Here is a 26,793-nt window from a genome sequence, read left to right on the forward strand (position 1 = left end):
CAGCCCTCCTGCCTCTACTTCAGAAGGACCTCTGTGGTTATACTGGGCCCCCTAGATAAACTAGGCTACTCTCCCCATATCAAGATCTTTAACTTAATCTCCTATGCAAAGCCCCTTTTCCATGTAAGGTAACGTATTTAAAGGTTCCAGGGTCTAGGACATAAACATCTTTGGAGGGCCTTTATCCTGCCTATCAAGGAGGCAATAAACCCAGTCCCTGAGGATGAATTGTGATTTGTTTAAACTAGTCATAACAATCCGATCTGTATCCCTTTGACAGTAATGAGTCGGTAAGGGGAGGATGCTGTAAGGCTGATGAGTTGTAGGAAGAAGCCTGGGTATCTCGACAAGATTTTCTTTCCAATAGGAAAGATGCAAAAGGAGAGAGTCCCGCTTTTCTGGTCACCTTTTCCTTATCTTTTGGATGTTATTATATGTGGACATGATGTGCTAAGTCACTTCAGTTGTATCCGACTCTTTGCAACCCCATGGATCATAGCCCACCAGGCTCCTCTGTCCATGGGATTCTCCAGGCAAGAATACTGGAGTGGGTTGCCACTTCCTCCTCTAGGGATCTTCCCAACCCAGGGATCGAACCCGTGTCTCTTAAGTCTCCTGCATTGGCAGGAGGGTTCTTCACCACTAGCGCCACCTGGGAAGCCAAAGCTACTGCAAATGCCTTGTGACATTTTAAAGGCCAAAACAACTGTAGAGATGCCGACGTAACAGCATCTAACCCTGGGATCACTTACCCTTAGATTTCCTAGTAAATGAAACACTTAAACGTTTTTAGGTTCATCTACTATTAGTAGGGTATTTTGTTATTTGCTGCTGAAGTAATTCTAACTAATACATAACTCTAAACGGACCTGAATTGCTTATCACTTGGACTCTGTTACTGGCCTGTAAGAATACTGACTCTTAGAAAATAGCTTCCAGCCATACAGGAAAAAAAAAAATCAGCATAAACAAAGATAGGCATATTGGTGATTTTAATATCAGAGGAATTATATTTGAGCTTCCAGGCTCATGTGATAACAAGCTATTCTCTTTTTATCTTGTTTCATATTCTTCCTACCCTAAAGTGCACACAGATGGTTTCTATGTCTGGTCTCAGTTACTAGACAGTAAATTAAACAAGATAAGGCCTGTAAAGTACCTCTATATAGTAGAGCTATATATAGTAACTATTTAATGATTTATAGCTGTTACTATGGTGTATCCTCTGTGCCTGATGGCTAGCACTTTATTTTGGCAGATTACATCGTATGATTCCTAACAGTGTCACCAAGTCCCATCTTGAGACAAACTAGACTGAGAAGATGCCTTCTCCATACCCTGATCCTCTCTTAGAGGATTAAAAATCACACTCAATAAAGAAGTTACTCTCTAAGAAAAGTCTGGGGAACCTTCATTTACTTTTCAAATAGGGACTCATAAATTAATTATAGATATTTTGATTTTAAAATGGGTGCTTTTGAATTGAAAGAGACAGGTGTACCCCAATGTTCATCGCAGCACTGTTTACAATAGCTAGGACATGGAAGCAACCTAGATGTCCATTGGCAGATGAATAGATAAGAAAGCTATGGTATGTATACACAATGGAATATTACTCAGCTATTAGAAAGAATGCATTTGAATCAGTTCTAATGAGGTGGATGAAACTGGAGACTATTATACAGAGTAAGGTAAGTCAGAAAGAAAAACACCAATGCAGTATATAAACACATATATATGGAATTTAGAAAGATGATAACAATAACCCTATATGCGAGACAGCAAAAGAGACACAGATGTAAAGAACAGACCTTTGGACTCTGTGGGAGAAGGCGAAGGTGAGATGATTTGAAAGATAGCATTGAAACATGTATATTTCCATATGTGAAATAGATTGCCAATCCAGGTTTTATGCATGACACAGGGCACTCAGGGCTGGTGCACTGGGATGACCCTGAGGAATGGGATGGGGAGTAAGGTGGGTGCGGGGTTCAGGATGAGGGACACATGTACACCCATGGCTGATTCATATCAATGTAAGGCAAAAACCACTACAATATTGTAAAGCATTTAGCCACCAATTAAAATAAATAAATTTACAAAAAAAAAAAAATGGGTGCTTTTTATAATGTTAGAACCAAGTACCTCCCTCTAATTTTGATCCTCAAACAGATCTGGGTGAATACCTGTTCATACCTTCATCCAAACTCTCCCTAGACTCAGATGTAACAAGAGGACTCCTAAGAAGCTGTTATCTGATGATCTAATGCACTTCTAAAAATAGCTGTTGAGAGAGGTTTTCTAATTGTTCATACCTACAGACTATTGCAGAGAAGGCAGTGGCAACCCACTCCAGTACTCTTGCCTGGAAAATCCCATGGACGGAAGAGCCTGATAGGCTGTAGCCCATGGGGTCGCTAAGAGTTGGACACGACTGAGCGACTTCACTTTCACTTTTCATGAAATGGAGAAGGAAATGGCAACCCACTCCAGTGTTCTTGCCTGGAGAATCCCAGGGAAGATGGAGCCTAGTGGGCTGCCATCTATGGGGTCGCACAGAGTCGGACACGACCGAAGCGACTTAGCAGCAGCAGTAGCAGCAACAGACTATTAACAGAATGAAACCAGTCCTCCCTGTCTCTCCTTAGGCAAACACAGGTCTTTTCCTGATAATTTCAGGTTGAATAAGAACTGTTAAGACTTCATCATCCCATAATAAAATTTGGCAAGGACACATATTTTTTAAAAAGGGGCGGGGGAGGGGCGGCAGAAAAAAATGCTGCTTTATACCATGCACAGAAGTCTAACTCGGTTCTCCTCTTATAGAACATTTGGTTATTGTTCTATGAGCAGTGGCCAAGAAAAGGGCTACCAGCCCATTTTAGAGAGCAACATGCTGCCAGCTGTGCTGAAATACTAACATATCCCCTACTGTGCGCTCTGACTCATGACTACAAATAAGATTTTTTCAATGAATTTCTTAAAACTTAGAGGAACAAGAATGCTACACTAGAGTAATAGTTCAGAGAAAGTGAACTCTGGGACCTAAAGTCTTATTTTGAGGCAGATAGAATTTTATACTGTTTCAAGCTAATTTGTTCAAAAGTTCTCTCATTGATGCTTCACTCCTTTGCACTACACATTCCCTTACCCTCTTAAAAAGAAGGACTCTACCTAACTTTATACATATATTCTATATCTTTCATTTTCTAAAAATTGCCACTGGGAAAATGGACATTGTAGTTCACTTAACCATTATGTCGCACACATATGAAAAAAAATCATCTGACTTAATTTTTCTGTTGAATTGATCTGCTTAAGGTACCATGTGCAATACCCTTTACTCAACTCACCCAAGAGAACTGAAATTCAATCCACACTGTATTTGGCATTTTAAATCTGAGGCCCTTAGAAACCTCTCCACATCCACAGGGAAAAGCAAGAGTCAGAAAAGCTATGTAAACAGACTCATTCAGCCAAGGCCAGAGAAAGAATCGTTCTACATCCATCTCTGAGAGTGCAGGTCCCCAAGGATTGATCAAGACGGTGTTTCCCTTCTCCTCAGGCAGCTTCCGAAAGGACTTCTTTCATTCCTTTAAAGTTTTGTCAGTTCAGAGAATTTAACTCTCCCAAGGTTCCAGGGACATCAATTGAGTTCACGAACGAAAAACTTGGGTTCGTTCAGACCTATTTTTTCTGAGAAACTGTGGGGTTAAGCATTTCACTTGCTCCCCTTTACGTCGCCCCCAGGAAGTTACGACGGGCCACGTGACTTGCTTTGACCAGTGAAATGCAAACAGATCAGTTACGTCACTTCCGGGACAAAGCATGTAATTGCAAGTATTCGTACCACAGTCTGCTCTTCTCTGCCTCCATCATCGGTGTGGCACATGTTGAGAGGAAGCCTGTTTCAGCGCTAGCCTGTGACCTCTAAGTGACTGTGACAAGCAGAGCCCTCCTATCAAGCCATGGCAGACACACAGGGTAATAGAGAAATAAACCATTGTTCTTTTAAATCACTGATTTTTTTTTTAACTCCATTACAAGCTCATTCATTCTAATAGAGGAAATTAGGGACTACTGTGTGTGAAAAAAGGCAAAATGAGGGCTTTTGTAAATGAGGGACTAAAGAGAGAAGTGGCAGGCTGAAGAGGAGGCTGTGGAGAGGTTAAAGAGTAAGTGGTCTGTCCCTACCAGTGCCACATAGGCAGTTAGTGTCCAAAGAGTGCTGGGGCCAAAGCAGGACACTTGTATGAGAACCAGTCTTGTGCCCAAGAAATGAGTAGAATCGGAGAACTGACCTACTCCAAGGAAGCTTCCCAAAATTGTCACTAATAGCTCTGAATGCTCTGGAACAGTCATAGAAAGTTGAATTCACAGTCTGCATTAGTCCAAGTCTCAAAGAAGCACACAGTAAATTGAGATTAAGGGAGGCAAGAAGTTTGTTTTACGGGATTAAAACCGGCAACACCAGTGGAGAATAATGAGGGGGTGGGTGGGGAAGAAGAGGCAGGGAGGACAAGCAAACTACAATAAGTTCATACTTCTTCAAAGGAGAGAGAGAGAAGGGAGGGAGGTATGAAACCCTGTGCACTTCCAGGAAAGTTGTAGCAAACTGATGGAGACTCCTCAGGCAAAATCGCCCTTCAGAGGAGCTGTGTTTCCATGTCTTAAAACCCCTGCCACATGTAGCCTTGGCTGGGAGCAGTTCCTGGAAAATAGGGCCTGATGCTGTGACGACTAGCAAGGGCTAAACCCTGCTTCCAAGGAGGAGGTCCGAGTGGAGAATTTTCCCAACCCCCACATAGCTGCAACATCATATTTTATCTTACACTGTTGGTGGGAATGCAAACTAGTACAGCCACTATGGAGAACAGTGTGGAGATTCCTTAAAAAACTGGAAATAGAACTGCCTTATGATCCAGCAATCCCACTGCTGGGCATACACACTGAGGAAACCAGAAGGGAAAGAGACATGTGTACCCCAATGTTCATCGCAGCACTGTTTATAATAGCCAGGACATGGAAGCAACCTAGATGTCCATCAGCAGATGAATGGATAAGAAAGCTGTGGTACATATACACAATGGAGTATTACTCAGCCATTAAAAAGAATACATTTGAATCAGTTCTAATGGGGTGGATGAAACTGGAGCCTATTATACAGAGTGAAGTAAGCCAGAAGGAAAAACACCAATACAGTATACTAACGCATATATATGGAATTTAGAAAGATGGTAACGATAACCCTGTATACGAGACAGCAAAAGAGACACTGATGTATAGAACAGTCTTATGGACTCTGTGGGAGAGGGAGAGGGTGGGAAGATTTGGGAGAATGGCATTGAAACATGTGAAATGTCATGTATGAAACGAGATGCCAGTCCAGGTTCAATGCACGATGCTGGATGCTTGGGGCTGGTGCACTGGGACGACCCAGAGGGATGGTATGGGGAGGGAGGAGGGAGGAGGGTTCAGGATGGGGAACACATGAGAAATAAAGGAATAAAAATTTAAAAACATAAAAAAAAAAAGTCTAACAGGGAATAAGGCCAATGATTCTACATAACACGTAGAACATTATTTCTTGGTGATAATAGTACTGCCTTATATTTGTTTCAAGGTGTACATCTTGCTAAGTGCTTTTACATATCTCCTCCCATTTTAAACAGTCCAGGTAACATTATTCCCATTATAAGAATGGGAAGCTTGAAGCTTTCTAGGACTCTGACTATGCAGAGGGGAGCTGAGCCTGGCATTCAACCATGTATTCTTAGTCCAAGCTAAGCCCACGGTATAATGAAGGCACCTGCTGAAAGTCAGTGCCCTGAAAATGTTTGCACTGTCCTTAAGCAAGAATTAATTTTAGGTCACTTGCTTAAAAGCTGCTTTAGAAAGAAAATTCACTTGAAGAAGGCTCTGTGTTTATTCTTTATCTAGAGGCAGCATTTGGGAGAAGGCAATGGCACCCCACTCCAATACTCTTGCCTGGAAAATCCCATGGACGGAGGAGCCTGGTGGGCTGCAGTCCATGGGGTCGCTAAAACACGACTGAGCGACTTCACTTTTGCTTTTCACTTTCATGCATTGGAGAAGGAAATGGCAACCCACTCCAGTGTTCTTGCCTGGAGAATCCCAGGGACGGGGGAGCCTGGTGGGCTGCTGTCTATGGGGTCGCACAGAGTCGAACACGACTGAAGCGACTTAGCAGCAGCAGCAGCAGCAGCAGAGGCAGCATTCACAGGGCAAGAACAGATTTGTCTCTAGCAGAGAAACCCAAGGATGGCTCACAAGATGTCCTTCAGGGGGTGACCAGAGGCTGGAGTCTCTAATGGTCAGAGTAGCCCGTGTAGCTTCAGAATGGAAGGAGAAGTTATCCAGCTGAGATAGCTCACTGTAAGTGCAGAGGAGATGATCCAGTTTGGAAATGCAGATACTGCGGAGAAAACCCTTGTAACACATAGAAACTCCCTCAACTGGACAACAGGCCTGTTTATGTGGAATGAGACTAGTATATACTTTCCTTTAACATTAACAGAGCTATTTTCTTCTCAAAAAGAAAGAACCAAAAATAGTAAAGCAGGAATTACCCAGAGAGAAGGAAAAACCCAAATCATAGTTCTACTCTCTGAATTGGCACAGCTCAGTAAGGAGGGAGAAGTTGACTTCCTGCCAAGTTTCAGTGTCCCACCAAAAATTAAAGACACCAGATAAAGGCAACCCAATCCAGGAGCTATGGCACCTGAAATGAAAATAAACAAGAAAGCTTTAAGTTCTAAGATGAAAGGATTACAATGTCAACTTTAAGATTGCTGATTACATTGAAACCAGTGATATTTTCATTGGGTGTCAAAAACACCTAGGAACAAAAACCTTTTAAAGTATGAAATTATCTCCCAGGGGAATATGATGTGAACCACTTCCATTTCTACAGTGCACTTGTCCATGCAACTTCCTTCCAGAGTAGGATGGAAACAAATGCCCATTAGACCTCTTTGGGTTTGCTTCCAGCAGAGGAAAATGTTCTGGGTGAAATGGCACCCCAGTAAACCACACTGAACCTGGCTTTTATTTCACATTTAAGAATCATTTACTCAGAATGGAAAGTTGCTTTCCTTTCTTAGCCCAAGCAACTGCCTTGGGCAGCCAAAAAGGAAATAACAGAGTGGTGTGCTAAAAGGGTCTCTAAGTTCTGGTCCCGATGTTGTCACTAACTGGGTCTTATTGGACAAGTCACATAATCACCCCACAACCTGTTTCCTTATTTATAAAAGGATACAGTTAATAGTTCAAAGCCTTTTTTCTCCTCCAGTTGACCTAGGAAGCTTTGAAAGAACACAGATGTCTAGAACTGAATCAGAATCTCTGGGAGTCTAAGTTTGTAAAGTTCTCCCAGTGGTTCAGATGAGGCCACTCCATAGGCCAGTATTTTAGGGTAGACTAAACAAGATGTTAATCGAAAAAGCAAGAGAGTTCCAGAAAAACATCTATTTCTGCTTTATTGACTATGCCAAAGCCTTTGACTGTGTGGATCACAATAAACTGTGGAAAATTCTGAAAAAGATGGGAATACCAGACCACCCAACCTGCCTCTTGAGAAACCTATATGCAGGTCAGGAAGCAACAGTTAGAACTGGACATGGAACAACAGACTGGTTCCAAATAGGAAAAGGAGTACGTCAAGGCTGTATATTGTCACCCTGCTTATTTAACTTCTATGCAGAGTACATCATGAGAAATGCTGGGCTGGAAGAAGCACAAGCTGGAATCAAGATTTCCAGGAGAAATATCAATAACCTCAGATATGCAGATGACACCACCCTTATGGCAGAAAGTGAAGAGGAACTAAAAAGCCTCTCGATGAAAGTGAAAGTGGAGAGTGAAAAAGTTGGCTTAAAGCTCAACATTCAGAAAACGAAGATCATGGCATCCGGTCCCATCACTTCATGGGAAATAGATGGGGAAACAGTGGAAACAGTGTCAGACTTTATTTTTGGGGGCTCCAAAATCACTGTAGATTGTGACTGCAGCCATGAAATTAAAAGACGCTTACTCCTTGGAAGAAAAGTTATGACCAACCTAGATAGCATATTCAAAAGCAGAGACATTACTTTGCCAACAAAAGTCCGTCTAGTCAAGACTATGGTTTTTCCAGTGGTCATGTATGGATGTGAGAGTTGGACTGTGAAGAAAGCTGAGTGCCGAAGAATTGATGCTTTTGAACTGTGGTGTTGGAGAAGACTCTTGAGAGTCCCTTGGACTGCAAGGAGATCCAACCAGTCCATTCTGAAGGAGATCAGCCCTGGGATTTCTTTGGAAGGTATGATGCTAAAGCTGAAACTCCAGTACTTTGGCCACCTCATGCGAAGAGTTGACTCATTGGAAAAGACTCTGACGCTGGGAGAGATTGGGGGCAGGAGGAGAAGGGGACGACAGAGGATGAGACGGCTGGATGGCATCACTGACTCAATGGATGTGAGTCTGAGTGAACTCCAGGAGTTGGTGATGGACAGGGAGGCCTGGCGTGGTGCGATTCATGGGGTCGCAAAGAGTTGGACACAACTGAGCAACTAAACTGAACTGAAACAAGATGTTCAAGATTCCCTCCAGTTCTAAAATTCTCTGATGAGAAGGTAGTAGAATAGGGGGTCAAGGAGAGGTGTGCTGTGCCACAGAGTAGCAGCACCTGCATCGCTGTGAGCATGTTAGAACTGCAGGCTCTAGGGGGAGGAGCCCAAGATGACCCGAGTAGAAAGACATGGAGTTCGCTTCTCCCCCACAAACACATCAAAACATAGGCTCTTGGCCCCTATCCCAGAAGCTTATTGAATTAGAATCTATATTTTAACAAGATCCCCAGTGATTCATAAATATGTGAATGTTAGACAGCTCTGCTCTATTCTACATAATCAGGAGTGAACCCGCCTACCTATATGCCAGTGGGTCATTTTCCTGCCCAGTCTCTGTGGCCTGGCCAACCAGGAACACAACACAAGAAAAACACACAGCCTCGGGTGGTAACTCTTTCTGGGAGCCATGCTCCTCAAAGAATGTGATTTGGGGACATTGTCGTCTCACTGTAAGTCCCCTTTCAAATTTGTGGGAAATGCCTGTGAAGGCAAAAGTGAGGCCAGATTGGGAGAGAGAGCTAGATGGGGGGGAGTGGGGGAAGGATATTCTTCCAGCTATCAACCAGGCAAAATTTTATAGATGAAATTTCTAGAGGTGAGGTTGAGAGTGTTGAGAAAGAAATTATAACTTATGTTAGACTGCTAGTCCTTTATTAGGGCGGGGGAAGTAAAACCTGTTGCAGCTCACTTTCTCAGATGTTTGCTATTCTTACCCACATTTCTTTTTTTTTTTTTTTAACATTTTTTATTTTCAGGTGGACAGCAAAAGAACTCAGCCATACATATACATGTATCCATTATTCCCCAAACTTCGCTCCCATCCAGGCTGTCACATGATAATGAGCAGATTTCCCTGTGCTATATAGTAGGGCCTTGTTGGTTATCCATTTTAAATACAGCAGTATGTAACATGTTGATCCCAAATTCCCTAAGTGTCCTTTCTCCCCACAGAAGACTACATTTTTAAAAAGAGAAAATTCTGCAAAAGACTCTATGCAAAAGATATACAAATGACCAACACACATTTTAAAAGGTATTCAACATTATTAGTCATCAATAAAATGAAAATAAAAGCCCCTACAGGATATAACTAGAATGTCCAAAACAAAACAAAAGACTAAATACAAAGTATTGGAAAGGATGTGGAACAACTAGAACTCTTACACAAAGCTGGAGGTAGTATAAAATGGATCAAACACTTTGGAAAGCAGGTAGGCAGTTTCTGATAAACTTAAATATTAACTTCCTGTATCACCTAAAAGATAAACATGTATTAAAAAGACTGGTGCATGAAGGTTCATAGTAGCTTTTCTCAAAGCAGCTAAAATCTGGAAATAGTGCAACATCAACTGGAGAATGGGTAAACAAATTATTGTGTTTTTGTAAAATAAAATACTGCCCACCAATAGGAAAGAATGAACTGCTGCTACATCAAGGATGAAACTGGAAAACATATTCAGCAAAAGGAAACAGACTCTAGAGTTATGAAGTTGTTTGGCATTCTAGAAGAAAGCTATATGAGCTACTAAACATTTTCAAATTACCTATTTCTATTTGACAGATACTCTGGAACAAGAAAACTGATGAGATCAGTAACTACAAAAAATCAGATCAGAAGCTCCCTGGATTAGGGGAGGGGAAGTCTAATTTACAAAATTCAGATAAGACATGTAAAAAGACAGAAAGCAGGAAGCAGGCGAGGCTAGGCACAGGAGGCTACAGCGAAGACCCTGGGAGCTGCGGACCCGTGCTATGGAGACAAAGGTGAGGTTGCCCTGAGCAGTTGGAGGCTGGGCCCCACCATGACTTAACAAGATGTCAGCACGAAGCAGGCATTCCGGCTGGTCACACCCACTCCAGCAACTCAAATTCACCACCTCAGACCCCTGCGACCTCATCAAACATGAGGTTCAGCTGCTGCAGGCTCAGTACCATAGTCTGAAACTCAAATGTGACAAGCTGGCTGGCAAGAAGCCAGAGACCCAGCATCATTATGTGATGTACTACGAATATCCTAGGGCCTCCTAGGTGGCTCAGTGGTGAAGAATCCTCCTGCCAGTGTAGGAGATGTGGGTTCAGTCCCTGGGTCGGGAAGATCCCCTGGAGAAGGGAATGACTTCCCACTCCATTATTCTTGCCTGGAGAATCCCATGGACAGAGGAGCCTGGTGGGCTACAGCCCATGGGGTCACAAGAGTCGAACATGACTGAGGAACTAAGCACAGGAAATATCCTGCAGCTTTAACATCAAGATGCACAAGCAAGCTGAAATCTTCAAGGGGCTGAATGGGATAAGTGCCAGGACCCACCCTACCTTTCCCCAGAGCAGTAGCAGCAGTTCTTAGGAAACATCCAGTGGGCTAATAAGCAGGTTACAGTTCCTGAGCTGAACTCCATCATCTGACAGAAACTACAAGCCCTCCAGCTTCCCAGCTGCAGGCTCTCGCCCTGCCCTGATCCCACTGCCTGGGGAAGCTACAGCCCCTTCACTGCTAGGACTTAGCACAGGCACTGGCCTCTTCTTACCTGTCTGTGTTCCCTGGTTCACCTCTCCAAGGAAGACAATAACGGGCAGGATGGTGGTACCCACCAGAAGGATGATGGCAGGTGAGAAGTCAGAGAGTGGCCAGCTGAGATGCAGAGGGGAGGGGACAAAAGGGAGACAGACACGGAGAAAGAGCCAGGTTCATCGTAAGACATGGTATGCTCATTCAGTTCAGTTCAGTCGCTTAGTCGTGTCCAACTCTTTGTGACCCCATGAACCACAGCATGCCAGGCCTCCCTGTCCATCAGCAACTCCCAGAGTCCACCCAAACTCATATCCATTGAGTCGGTGATGCCATCCAACCATCTCATCCTCTGTCGTCCCCTTCTCCTCCTGCCTTCAATCTTCCCCAGCATCAGGGTCTTTTATAATGAATCAGCTCTTCACATTAGGTGGCCAAAGTATTGGAGTTTCAGCTTCAACATCAGGCCTTCCAATGAACACCCAGAACTGATCTTTAGGATGGACTGGTTTGATCTCCTTGGAGTCCAAGGGACTCTCAAGAGTCTTCTCCAACACCACAGTTCAAAAGCATCAATTCCTTGGCACTCAGCTTACTTTATAGTCCAACTCTCACATCCATACCTGACTACTGGAAAAACCATAGCCTTGACTAGACAGACTTTTGTTGACAAAGTAATCTCTGCTTTTTAATATGCTATCTGCTACTGCTGCTGCTAAGTCGCTTCAGTCGTGTCCGACTCTGTTCGATCCCATAGACGGCACCCCACCAGGCTCCCCCATCCCTGGGATTCTCCAGGCAAGAACACTGGAGTGGGTTGCCATTTCCTTCTCCAATGCATGAAAGTGAAAAGTGAAAGTGAAGTCACTCAGTCGTGTCCGACTCTTAGTGACCCCATGGACTGCAGCCTACCAGGCTCCTCCATCCATGGGATTTTCCAGGCAAGAGTACTGGAGTGGGGTGCCATTGCCTTCTCCGAATATGCTATCTAGGTTGGTCATAACTTTCCTTCCAAGGAGTAAGCGTCTTTTAATTTCGTGGCTGCAATCACCATCTGCAGTGATTTTGGAGCCCCCAAAAATAAAGTCTGCCACTGTTTCCACTGTTTCCCCATCTATTTGCCATGAAGTGATGGGACTGGATGCCATGATCTTAGTTTTCTAAATGTTGAGCTTTAAGCCAACTTTTTCACTCTTCTCTTTCACTTTCATCAAGAGGCTCTTTAGTTCTTCTTCACTTTCTGCCATAAGGGTGGTGTCTTCTGTATATCTGAGGTTATTGATACTTCTCCCAGCAATCTTGACCACAGCTTGTGCTTCCTCCAGCCCAATGTTTCTCATGAGGTACTCTGCATATAAGTTAAGTAAACAGGGTGACAATATACAGCCTTGAAGTAATCCTTTTCCTATTTGGAACCAGTCTGTTGCTCCATGCTCAGGACTGGCTAAACTCTGCTAGTATTTATGGTAGCACCTATTGCAGCCCTCGCCCTGCCAATGTGCCACCCCCGACTTTGCTCCTACCCTTGACTCCTGGCCTCTCTCCTCTCCCCGTGCAGCCTAAAAGGGTGAATACCTCCTCAGGCCACAGATAAGGCAAACTGCAATCTAGAAGTGCAAATGGGAGGGCAGGTTAGAAGGGAGCAAAACGTCTAGCAGGTCAACACCCGCTGCAATTCCTGGACTCACACACGTGTAATTGACATCCTCCTGGAGCCCCTCCTGGAACACCCCACCTCCTACCCTGGCACTGCATGCAACCACAATGTTAGCTGACCCTGCTGTACTGGAGTCCCCATGACTCTCCCTCCTCCACAGTCATCTTCCACCACTTCCCGATGCCCACGTCCACCTGGTTCTCTCCCCTCACCCAAGAAAGAAAGAGGGATTGGGGACAACATGTTTAGATCATGGAGCAGAGTGGGGCAGGTGATGACCCAGAATTTCCTTTCTCCCCTTCCCAAATAAAGTTGTTGTTGTTCAGCTGCTAAGTCATGTTTTTGTAACCCTATGGACTGTAGCCCACCAGGCTCCTCTGTCCATGGGATTCTCCAGGCAAGAACACTGGAGTGGGTCAGTATGCCCTCCTCCAGGGGATCTTCTTGACCCAGGGATCAAACCCGAGTCTCTTGATTCTCCTGCATTGGCAGGCAGATTCTTTACCACTGCGCCACCTAGGAATAAAGATGAAGGTACTTTAAATAAATAAATGCAATAAAAATAAAAACCAGGAAAAAAATTTTCTTAATCTTCCCGGACCAAAAAACAGTCTTCCCAGACAGAAGAAAATCTTGCTATGTTTACTTCAAGAAAAAGAAGCTCCCAGTTTTATTCTTTTACAGCACACTACTGAAATAAAATTCTTAAAGAAACCCTAAGGCCCTTGGGTGTTGTACGGGTGAGTGTTCATTACAAGAAACAGATGATGGTCTTCCTGCAACTATTCCTTCTGCTACTTTGGAAATGTGCCACACTTACTTTCTCTTCCACACTAAAACTGAACTTTATATGAGAAATGTTTTTGTAGTTATTGTGCATAGAAATTATCACTGGAACAATGTCTATAACTTGCCCAGTTTTACAAAAGAAGGAAATACCTGGCTAAGAAGGGTAACACTTTTCAAAATAAATTAAATCAAAATTTGGCAGCCTTGCAAATAGGCTTCCAGGTTGCCTGGCCCTAGAACTGAGGACAAGAAAAAGTTCTCTGCAGGTCCACACAGCAACCTCTACCCTCCAAATCCACCACACATATCCAAGAACACCTCCACTTACTTTCTTGATTCCCAAGGATAAGTGAGCCAATTCAAAACACTAACATAAATTTCTCAGGTCATTATATTTGGAGATTAAACAGACGGGAAAGTTTGGGAGGGAATCTGGTAGAAAGGAGGTTGGAGAGGAGAGGACAAAATAATGGACATGAGAGCATTAGGATGGCATTCTGCAGCAGACACCGTGAATGCAGGGGTCAGCTGTGCACAACAGAAAGGCACCATGATTGTTTAGAGACCTGAGGGTCAAAGAACAGGGTTCATGCGCAGCAGGAGAACAGAAAGGTCAGAGAGTATCAAGTCCACAAGGCCCTCTGCCTCAGTCTTTTGATGGCTGGCCCAAGCCCCTCCCCTGTGTGTACATGGCAGATTGCTGACCCTATTCTAGGCCCCTTTTTCTAAGTGACAGTGAGCAGTGTAAGAAATGAAGATGAGAAGAAAGACTCTTACACAGGCCTTGATTTCCATGGGATCCAGGCCTCAACCTTGGCTGCATTTTCTTTTCTCATTTCAAGGTTTATTTTTTTTTAATAAAGGAAAGTCTAAGTTCTATACATGTGTGTTACACATATGTACATGTTTAAACATGAGCATTTACATCGCAATGTCTTGTGGATACCATGCCTCTTCCTACCATCTCTCTCACATATACCCATCTCTCACAAACAGAATAACCAATAAAAGATTTTTCAGTCTTTGATTTAATATTTCCTGAGTCAAGAATCTCTCTACCCATTGAAGCTGCCCACTTCACTACTTGACAGCATTTTGAAAAGACAAGTGTTCCCCTTATATTGAATGAATATATGTTTCCATGAAGCACTGCCTTTTTGACCCTCATTCTTTCTTCTGGCTCCGAAGAATCTAATTTTCATTCTATGACACAACCCTTTGGATATCTGAAGAAGGCGATCAACTCCTCTTAGGACTACCTGTCACTGTTCAGTGCATTAAGCTATCCTTTGTCCACATGCCCATGAACTGATTAAATTGTATAAAATTTCTTAGAAAAGCCTGGGCAGGCATTCTCCTGATAAATCCAACATGATAATGCTTGCTTACAACTCCTCGCCTTCCCTTATGCTAACTTCCTTGATTAATTGTCATAACGTGTCTTAGCTTGAACTGCTAAAACAGAAGTGTTATAGACCAGGTGGCTTAAACAATAAGGAGATACTAAAATCAAATGGATACAGAAAGTCCTCTTCCAAGTTGCAGACTGCCATCTTCTCATTGTATCTTCACAGGGCAAAAAGAGAGAGAGAGCTCTCTGGGGTCTCTCACGGGTCCCATGAATGAGGCCTACACCCTCATGACCTGGTTACCTCCCAAAGGCCCCACCTGCTTTTCCCATTACATCGGGAGTTAGAATTTCAATATATGAATTCTAAGGGGACACAAATACTCAGTCCATGATGCCACCACAGTATTCACATACTGCCTCCTTCTGGACTTGCTTCTACAACTCCACACTGAAGTAGAACCTCTTTTTTCTTTTTGTTTCTTTTTTACTTCCACAGCACTGAGTTTCATTAGGAATTTTATTAAGGTTCAATCTCCAGGGATGAGAGAGCCACTTACGGGGAACAAAGCCTCCCCAGATCTCAGGATGAACCACCAGCTCCAACTCTGTGGTGGGATTGCAGACCGCTTCCAGTTGCCGATCAGTATAAGGATGCAGCTTTGGTTCCACACATGGGCAGGTGAGTGGTATAATTCTCCCCACACCCAAAACATGAATGTCATGAAGGCCGTGAAGCTGTGGAGCTGCTTACATGTGAGATTCCAAGAAACGGGCATGGAGGATACATCCATACGTTTTCTGATATACACACCCAGGCCCCAGAGCCTTGGTTCACCCCAGTTCAACATCAGGTCTGGGTGGTCCCAGTCACACCATGGATCCCTCTCCTGCTGTGAACTGTCAGGGAACTTCAGGTAGTTGCCATATCCCATGCCATCATCCAGCCAGGGCTCCTCATCTTCCACCTGCATGTTATACTTCTTGGCTATGGTTACTTGTTCTTCTAGGGTCTTGGGGTAGGGCCCTGGGAGCACGTCCTTCATGATGTAGGAGCTGTCCATGCTCCCAAAGATACCGCATTTCACTCTGCCCTCTATAGCCCTCAGTCTCACAGGACCATCCCCTGGCCACTGCCATCTTCATCTTCCCTGGAAACTCTTTATAGACAACAATCCTAACCAAATATCTACTTAAAATCCTATGGTTCTAATTCAAGTTTTTTATTTTTTTTCCTGACAAACAGATGAACATGATTAGCAGTGCTCTCTTTCCTTTAATGAATTAGATGGAACATTGATCACATTATTTTTAAGACTAATGAGTCTAAACCTTGTAAGTACATTAGAATTACTTGGAGAGCTTTTTAAAATCATGATACCCAGGCCATATTTCAGACCATTTAAATCAGAATCTCTGGGATGGAAGTCAAGCATCAAGTACTCCCCAGGTAATTCCAATATGTATCCAAGGTTGAAAACCATCCAGAAGGGGAGAAAAAAATGGAGGAAGAGCTCTATGAGACAGGCCAATGAGAAATGTGAAGTTTTGGCAGAACGATTTGATGGCTGATTGAATGAATGGTTGGGTGAGGGGAGGGAAGGCATGGTTCTTGATGTGATTTAGGATTTAGACATAAGTTGGAAAGGATGTGAAACTCCCATTTTCAGAGCACAGAGGAAGAACATGGCTGTAGAGACCTATACTGGTCCCTCACCTGGGCCTGTTCAGAACCTTCCCTGGCTGGGAAGATATATCTTTCTGCCTCCTTTCCCCTCCACTGACACTTCAGGTCCTTCTGCTGACCTCTCCTTCTGCCAGCTTGAGGTGGCTTCCACAGCTGCCCTGCTGCCTCCCTGGAAATGGCAGTCCATGTGCTGTGTGGCTCTCAGGGTGGCAGGCAGTAGGAAGACAGGAGGGAAACTTCTGCCAGTGCCTCAGTGATTATCTGGCTCATGCACTACAAGGGCAACTCATTTACCTATGACTTCTGAAAGTCCCTATATTTTTAGCTGGCACTCAACTCCTTACAGGAAGCCTCTATTGATCCACTTCCCAATTTATATAACACTTATGCTTTGCACAAAGCAAGAAGAAGGGTCAAGAGATGCATGTTGAATAAATAAATTTGATCCCTCTTCTTTTTTTATAGCACTCATAACACTTATATCTGCAAATCTGGCTAGACTGAAAACTTTGGGTGTAGTTTCTTTCCAGTAGATTCCAGCATCTATCCAGGGCTCTTAATAAATATTTGCTAACTATTGAATGCATAATGAAATAAATAAATATTTCTTTTTAATCTCACAACACCCACTGTAAGAGTAACCCCAGAAACATTTGGTTGATTGATGTTAATCCAAAGCAATAAAGTTATGAGAAAGTTAAGACCTTGCTGGGAACTGTAGTGCCCTAAGTCTCCATTATTTCTCTGTTTCCAGCTCACTTGTGATATTTTGAGAATTTTCTCAAATGTAAAGCAGCATCAGAAATGTGCATTAGGTGTGGAAAAGCATTAATAAAGTGAGTGGATGTGTGAATTAAAAAAAAATAAACCATGCAGTGAAAGAAATTGCAGATCACTATTTGATAGTCGCCAGTAACGGGCCATTTCCTGCTGCTCCCTGTCTCGGGGCATATGTGCAAAAAGTAAACAAAGGAAGAGGCACGTTTTAAGAGATAATGACTCATTCATATGCTCGAAATACTAATGACAAGTCAAGAGAAACTGATTAAAGAAAAACAAGTGCTTTTAAGACTTGTGTATTATTGTGCAAAACTATTATTAAACTAGACTCTGTTGAGGATGATGGCACTTTGGTTCCTAACATGCATGGAAAGTCCCCAAAATGCAGGTTAGCTTGCATTAAAGGTTAACATTCATGGAATCCTAAAGTTAGAAAGTCCCTTAAACAATCAACAGAGAGATAGATGCTCCTTTCCCTTCCACAGGCCAAGCGTGTACAAAGATATAAGAAAGAATTAGAAAACCTCAGAATATTGTTTAACATTTTCTTTGGAAGTATGCTTCACTCTCTAATCAGCCTTACTTTTTTTTTTAAGAAAAATTTTTTGTTTTTGTTTAACCAAAACCCATGTTGCAATTTAAACCTATTTCCTCATTTGGTTCACAGAGGTGATGGAACATAACAAGTTAATTTCTTCTTCATGATACATCAAGTAAATCCAAATAACCCTAACTATTCAACTTTTTCTTATGACATCCATTGTTTGCCATCTTTTCCTAAACTTCTGAACTAGAATTACATTCTGGATACTAAAATACTAAATGCTAAAAAATATTGAGATGCTTTTATAATAACTAAGGACAAGAAAAAGGAGCAACGAAATGTACTGTTATATGTGCAATAAAAAAGATGTTTCATATTATTTACAAGAAGTTAAAACCCACACAAGGGATTTTGCCTAATAGATAATAAAATATTTGATCAAACTGCAGGAAATTAAAGCAGTACTATCCCAAGACATGGAACAGACTGGTTCCAAATAGGAAAAGGAGTTTGTCAAGGCTGTATATTGTCACCCTACTTATTTAACTTATATGTAGAGTACATCATGAGAAACGCTGGACTAGAAGAAACACAAGTTGAAATCAAGATTGCCGGGAGAAATACCAGTAACCTCAGATATGCAGATGACACCACCCTTATGGCAGAAAGTGAAGAGGAACTCAAAAGCCTCTTGATGAAAGTGAAAGTGGAGAGTGAAAAAGTTGGCTTAAAGCTCAACATTCAGAAAACAAAGATCATGGCATCCGGTCCCATCACTTCATGGGAAATAGATGGGGAAACAGTGGAAACAGTGTCAGACTTTATTTTTCTGGGCTCCAAAATCACTGCAGATGGTGACTGCAGCCATGAAACTAAAAGACGCTTACTCCTTGGAAGGAAAGTTATGACCAACCTAGATAGCATATTGAAAAGCAGAGACATAACTTTGCCAACAAAGGTTTGTCTAGTCAAGGCTATGGTTTTTCCTGTGGTCATGTATAGATGTGAGAGTTGGACTGTGAAGAAGGCTGATCGCCGAAGAATTGATGCTTTTGAACTGTGGTGTTGGAGAAGACTCTTGAGAGTTCCTTGGACAACAAGGAGAGCCAACCAGTCCATTCTGAAGGAGATCAGCCCTGGGATTTCTTTGGAAGGAATGATGCTAAAGCTGAAACTCCAGTACTTTGGCCACCTGATGCAAAGAGTTGACTCATTGGAAAAGACTCTGATGCTGGGAGGGTTTGGGGGCAGAAGGAGAAGGGGACGACAGAGGATGAGATGGCTGGATGGCATCACTGACTCGATGGATGTGAGTCTGAGTGGACTCCGGGAGTTGGTGATGGACAGGGAGGCCTGGCGTGGTGCGATTCATGGGGTCGCAAAGAGTTGGACATGACTGAGCGACTGATCTGATCTGATCTGATCCCGGGACAGGTATAGATGAACAGATCAACAGAATAAAATAGAGTCCAGAGAAGAAAAAATCAATTAATGCTACTACTACTAAGTCATAAAGGTGCCCAATGACAGTACATTCCTCATCGGTGCCAGTATGTCACATAAACTATTTCCATTAAACCTCACAACATCAGAAAATAGGCAGAGCTAGTGCTCAGCAAGGAGATCCAGACCTCTCTGCCCTCCTCTCTGTGCTCTTCATGAAAATATACCAGTGCCTTCACTTTGAATTAGTAATATATAAAACTGTAGAAACAGCATTGGAGCAATTCGATAAAAAATGTGAGGGCAGATAAAGTGAGATTATTTTCTGACATTAAAAAAAAGTTAGGTGGACTAAAATCTGAAATGTAAAAAATAATAATAAAATGTACTGTTAAATGGCGCTTCCCAGGTGGCACAATGGTAAAAAATCTGCCTGCCAATACAGGAGACACAAGAGATGCAAGTTTGATCCCTGAGTCAGGAAGATCCCCTGGAGTAGAGTATGCCAACCACTCCGGTATTCTTGCCTCGGAAATCCCATGGACAGAGGAACCTTGCGGGCTACAGTCCATGGGGTCGCAAAGAGTTAGACACAACTGAGCCACTCAGCACATTTTGTTAAATATAGAACAGTTTTTTAATTTATTTATTTTTAATTGGAGGATAGTTGCCCTACAAAGTTGTGTTGGCTTCTGCCATACATCAACATGAATCAGCTATAGGTTTACATATATTCCTTCCCTCTTGAGCCTCCCTCCCACCTCCTGCCACATTCCACCCCTCTAGGTTGTCACAGAGCACCAGGGAAGCCCCTTGTGTCACACCATACTTCCCATTAGCTCTCTGTTTTGCACATGGTAATGTACATATTTCAGTGCTTCTCTCCCCGTGTCCACAAGTCTGTTCTCCATGTCTGAGTCTCTATTCCTGCCCTGCCCATAGGTTCATCACTACCATTTTCCTAGATTCCATATATATGTGTTAACATACAATATTTGTTTTTCTCTTTCCGATTTACTTCACTGTGTACTAACAGGCTCTAGGTTCATCCACCTCACTAGAACTGACTCAAATTTGTTCCTTTTCATGATCAAGTAATGTTCCATTGTATATATGCACCACAACTTCTTTATCCATTCATCTATTGACAGACATCTAGGTTGCGTCTGTGTCCTGGCTATTCTGAAGTGAAAGAAAGTGAAAGTTGCTCAGTTGTGCCTGACTCTGCAACTCCATGGACTGTAGCCTGCCAGGCTTCTCTGTCCATGGAATTATCCAAGCAAGAATACTAGAGTGGGTAGCTGTTCCCTTCTCCAGGGGATCTTCCCGACCCGGGAATCAAACTGAGGTCTCATGCATTGCAGACAGATTCTTTACCAGCTGAGTCACCAGGGAAGCCCTGGCTATTCTAAATAGTGCTGCAGTTAATAACACTGATGTACATGTGTCTTTTTCAATTATGGTTTTCTTAGGGATAGAACAATTTTATACTCTGTTCTGTTATAATCTCAGTGAAGAAGATAATCCCTAGAATGGCATCAAGTTTAAAACCAAGAAGGGAAACTGACACATTTGACCATTGGTACAGAAGACACTCTAAAGAAAGTTAAATCTAGAAAAACTCTTGTAGTATATATGAGAAACAAAGGGTTAATATCTTTAGTTATAAAATGCACTTACAAATAAATATGAAAAATATCAACATCCCTATTAAAACTGAGAGAAGGATATAAACAGACATTTCAGAAATGAAGAAAGATAAATTTCCAATAAACATATACGATACACTCAATTTACTATCAAAGATATAAGACACTGAAAATACCTAGGCTAGGAAGAAAGTGTGAGCAGAAAGAGGCATTCTCATACACTGTGGATAGACACAGAAATTGGTACAAAGAAAGATACATTTTTTTATGCAGGGAATAAAGGAGATGAGTTAAGTAATCCCTAAGAATTTCGATCCAATTGCCAACATTCATTGGATCATAGAAAAAGCAAGGGAATTTCAGAAAAACATCTACTTCTGCTTCACTGACTACATTAAAGCCTTTGACTGTGTGGATCACAACAAACTATGGAAAACTCTTAAAGTGATGGGAATACCAGACCACCTTACCTGCCTCCTGAGAAACCTGTATGCAGGTCAAGAAGCAACAGTTGGAACTAGACGTGAAACAATGAACTGATTCCAAATTGGGAAAGGAGTATGTCAAAGCTGTATATTGTCACCCTGCTTATTTAACTTCTATGCAGAGTACATCATGCCAGGCTGGATGGAGCACAAGCTGGAATCAAGATTGCTGGGAGAAATATCGATAACCTCATATATGCAGATAACACCACCTTATGGCAGAAAGTGAAGAGAAACTAAAGAGCCTGTTAATGAAGGTGAAAGAAGAGTGAAAAAGCTGACTTAAAACTCAACATTCAAAAAAGTAAGATCATGGCATCTGGTCCCATCACTTCATGGTAGACAGATCGGGAAACGATGGAAACAGTGACAGACTATTTTCTTGGGCTCCAAAATCACTGCAGATGGTGAATGCACCCATGAAATTAAAAGATGCTTGCTCCTTGAAAGAAAAACTATGACAAAACTAGACAGTATACTAAAAAGCAGAGACATCACTTTACCAACAAAGGTCTGTATTGTCAAAGCTATGGTATTCTTGGGCTTCCCTGGTGGCTCAGTAAAGAATCCGCCTACAATGCAGGAGACCTGGATTCCATCCCTGGATTGGGAAGATCCCCTGGAGGAAGGCATGGCAAATCACTCCAGTATTCTTCCCAGGAGATTCCCCATGGACAGAGGAGCCTGGCAGGCTATAGTTCATGGGGTTGCAAAAAGTTGGACACGACTGAGCAACCAAGCACAAGCACATGTATGGTTGTGAGAGTTGGACTATAAAGAAGGTTGAATGCAGAAAAATCAATGCTTTTGAGCTGTGGTGCTGGAGAAGACTCTTGAGAGTCCCTTTGACAACAAGGAGATCAAACTAGTTGATCTAGAAGGACTGATGCTAAAGCTGAAGCTTCAATACTTTGTCCACTTGATGAGTAGAGCCAACTCATTGGAAAAGACCCTAATGCTAGGAAAGATTGAGAGCAGGAGGAGAAGGGGGTGATGGAGGATGAGATGACTGGATGGCATCATCAAGTCAATGGACAAGAGTTTGAGCAAACTCTGGGAGATAGTGAAGGACAGGGAAGTCTGGTGTGCCGCAGTCTGTGGGGTCGCAAAGTGTCGCACATGACTGAGTGACTGAACAACAAGAATATCTAGATTCTCTCCAGATTTGAAATTCTAACAGTCTTTATTTATCTAAGTTATGCCAATGCTATATAAAGGCTTTAACAATCAACAAAATATATTTTATAAAAAATATTATTGAGATATATTTCCCTATCCAGAAGAAATTTTGAGACTTCTGTGACTCATACAGAAAACTTATTGTGTTAGTCACTCAGTAATGTCTGACTCTTTGCAACCCCATGGACTATAGCCTTCCAGGCTCCTCTGTCCATGGAATTCTCTAGGCAAGAATACTGGAGTAGGTAATCATTCCCTTCTCCAGGGAATCTCCCTGACCCAGGGATTGAACCTGCATCTCCTGCATTGCAGATGGATTCTTTGCCACCTAAGCCACCAGGGAAGAGCGCCCAACATTTACCAAGGTACAGTATGCCTAGGATGTAGAAGCACTGGAAATGCTAGAGGCAGCCAGGAGCAAACCAGACAGAGGAAACTAACACACAAATAGACAATGATACTCAGGGCACAAAGCTTTCCCTGAGCTATGAGTGTGATGAGCATGTGAGATAGGCATTTAAATTACTCTTGGGAATGAGGTGAGTTGGAAAGATTGGTCTTAGGCATCAGCTCCCTAAATGGGTCTTACAGGGTGAGCAAGCTTCAGACTTATGGAGAAGGGATGCCTTTATAGGGAAGAGAGCAACATATGCAAAGACAAGGGGGCACTAGAAAGCATGGTGAGTCTTAGGACCTATTCATGTCTCCTGAGACTGCAAGAGACAGACAGCTAGGAGCCAGACAAGAAAGAAACAGGTTTTACACGTCATCACGAGAAGCCTGGATCTTATTCCTATAACTGTAAACCATCAAAGAAGTACCCTAACAAGATCTCCACTTGAGAAAAAAATCCCTGCAGGAGACTCCCACTTCTACTAAGATAGTAAACTGAGATAGCCAGATAAAAACTCCAGATACAAAAACATGAAATGGGTTAAAGTTTTAAAATAAGCTTAGAAGTATAGTCAAAAATCATGAAAGGCTATGTGAAATCTCTAGATACCAAACGCAAAGAGGGAACTGAAAATTTGAGTGCTAAGAAATTCTCTGTGAAATTCCCTGAAAGGATGGGAAATTCTGTTTTATTTCAAGGACTCAAGGGTAACTGACCTCAGGCAAGGCGTCGGCCTGGGAGGAGCAGGGAGTTGGAGTGAATCCTCTTTAAAGAGTTTCCCCCTTCAGTGACCTCATCCTTTCTCACAGAGTCACCAGCACTCCACTTCAACAGTGCTTCACTTTCTGCTTATGTCAATAAATTTTTTTTTATCCTTACTGGGTCAGCCCACTATCAGCATACTTAAATGGCATTATCTCGAGCATCTTTAAAAATCCTTTCGTTGATCTCAGTTCCCCAGCCAGCTACTGCCCCATTTCCCAGTTTCTCTTTGCAACACATCTCCTCAATAAAGTTGTTCTAGTTAGCACTCCTGAAAAATCCCAGGTACGAAAACTTGAAATGGTTTTCGTATTATCTCTTAAACACACACCAATCAGGGGTCATCCACACCCTCCACTAAAATTGCTCTTGTCAAAGTCACTGTGAGTGTAATCTTGCTAAACCCATGACCTCTAGTTTACACAACCAGGCACCATCCCTGACATAGTCAATTATTCCTTTTCTCAGATACACTGTCTTTACTTGGTTTCAAGAACAGCACATTCTCTTGGCTACTTTGCTAGCCACCCTTCTTGGTTTCTGCTGTTAATTTTCTCTTCTCCTTCACTCGATGCTGGAGAGCCCCCAGACCTCAGTTCCCTTCTCATTTCTATCTGCACTCACAACCTTGAGCACCTCCCCCAGTCTCAAGGCCTTAAATATCAAGTGTTACTCACGGTCCTCCAAGAAGCAGATACCAAGATGGGATTATATGTGCAAGAGATTCATATGTTGTTGTGAAGCATAAAGGAAGCAGGAGTAGGCTGAGAGAGGCTTCCAATCATGATGATACCTGTGAAAAAGAGAGGAGGAAAGAAGGAGGTTTGGGTAGGAAGAGTCTCAAACTGCAGCTCAGTTCCCAAATAGTTTGGTTAGGTTGATGTGAAGTCCTTGAGCCAAAGTTTCCCGTTAGAGTTATCCCATGACCTTCAAGAATGGGTCAGCACTAGTATCCAGCTGTGCTCCGTCATAGCTGGAAGAACCCAGAAGACACAAGTCTTCTGTGTGAATATAGTGGTGTGTACAGAGGGGTTGTCAGGCAGCCATACTCCCCTCAGCAGAAGATCTGAGTGGTCCATTCCCACGGCGGCCACAGTCCACCCCTTCACCTGCATAGAACTATTTTTCAAGGTAAGTTTGGGCAGCAGCTCTTCCATGGTTCCCATGGCCTCTAGTCTAAGGGAAAGCTTAGAGGAGGGGGAATTGATGGAGTAGCTACCAGGGCATAACTCCCTCCTCCACAATTAGCCTAAATTTCCCTCACCCTCAGCTATCACCTTAGCAGGTCTAGGTGGCTTTCCTAGTGGTGTGACCCAAACCTTCATTGCTGAGGCATCTTCTCAGGTTGGGCATGTGTCCATTCGCAATTACAAGCAGCCAGAGATCACCCGGAGGCTCCCTAGTGGATCATCTAGCTCCATGTGTGTTCCTCCTGCCCCCTTTATAACAGCAGCTCTACTTCCTGGTGAGACAGAGGCACCTCTTCTTGCCTACTTGATCCTGGACACAAGAAATCCAAAGGGCTTTAGTTCCCTGGTAAAGATGAGCCTCTTTAAAGGATAAGCATCTCTAACCCTGCCAATTTGAGAGTTGCAGGGTCAGGAAGGACAATATCTCCCAGTGGATCATCAGGAGTGATGGAAGTGGGCGGGGAGGTGGGGAGGGGATCACTCATGCTTCCACTCCTCTGTTCTCCAATCCATATATTATTTCACTTGGGGACCCAGTGCCATACATAAGTCTCTGACACATGTTGCATCCTAAAAGATAATGCCCCAGTCTCTCATAGTATTGTGTCTGGGCTGGGCTAGGGCTTCAGCTGTGCCTTTGGAAGATTGTTTCAGAACTCTCTGAGACCTGCTTCTTCTGGGGCATATGGCTTGTGATGCAACCAGTGGTTCCCATGGGCATGAGTTCGCTCCCACCTGTTCTTTACTGTGATATGAGTACCCTGTGCTGTGTGGGATCCTATGCCTGTGGATTGAACATTCTATAAGCTCCCAAATAAGGGTGCTGGCTAAGGCTTGCTGTATGGGCAGGAAAGGCAAAAAGCATGCCCAAAATAAGCACCTATCCCTGTGAAAACCAATCGCTGATCCAGGATGAAGGGAGCCTAATGTAACCGACTTGCCACCAGGTGGCTGATTAACCTTTTCAGGGAATAGTACCATATCCAGGTGCTCAGCACTGGTCTCTATTGCTAACAACTCAGACTTTCAGAGGCCACAGTTGCTAAATCAGGTCAGTAGCCCTCATCTCGATCACTGTGGCCACTCCAATCGGGTGCCCATAAGACCAGCTCTGGGGTAGCTGATGATGAAGGCTGCCTACAACTGGCTGATTGACAACTGGCTGAGTCAATCTGTCTACTTGGTTGTTCAGAGTCTCTCCCATGAGGGATCCTTTCTAGTGGGCATTACAAGGGACACAAAGATCATTACACTTCATGCCCACTCCCATCAGTCCATCCATTCATCTCTATACCAGATTTCCTTGTGTCTGATTTTCCAGTACATTTCTTGTCCAGACAGCCAAGCCATTGGCCATTGCCCAGGAATCTATGTGCATCCTCACCTCAGGCCACTTCAGCACAAAGTAGATGACCAGGTGCATCTCTCACATGCCATCCATTGGGAAGATCTGCCCCCTCTGAAGTCTTTCAAGGTCATTGACAAATGTAGCTATAATTTTCAGCCAACTCATTTGTAAACCAACCTGGGATTATGCCCACACTGCATGGTCACAAGGATCTCTCCATATGGCCGCACGTATGAGCTGGGGGAGGAGCACCCATGCACTTGTCAGGGTGACATGGGGCTCTGGACTATCTGCTCATACAGTTTATTCATGCCTTCTGGTTCTTCCGGTCTTGGTCCCAGATGTACCACTGCCCTCTCACTAGGTCCTGCTGCTGGGCACCTTTGACTTTAAGGCTTCATG

The 26,793-nt window shown here is 43.2% G+C and overlaps 2 pseudogenes; one reads left to right on the plus strand and one right to left on the minus strand.

Annotated features, from left to right (window-relative positions):
* The first annotated feature begins 9,519 nt into the window (after positions 1-9,519).
* On the plus strand, positions 9,520-11,349 carry LOC113899512 (annotated as a pseudogene).
* Positions 11,350-15,368: 4,019 nt separating this feature from the next.
* The window catches only part of LOC113899629, a 36,354-nt pseudogene continuing 24,929 nt past the window's right edge, over positions 15,369-26,793 (minus strand).

Source organism: Bos indicus x Bos taurus, chromosome 10, assembly GCF_003369695.1.
Source record: "Bos indicus x Bos taurus breed Angus x Brahman F1 hybrid chromosome 10, Bos_hybrid_MaternalHap_v2.0, whole genome shotgun sequence".
NCBI classification, from domain to species: domain Eukaryota; kingdom Metazoa; phylum Chordata; class Mammalia; order Artiodactyla; family Bovidae; genus Bos; species Bos indicus x Bos taurus.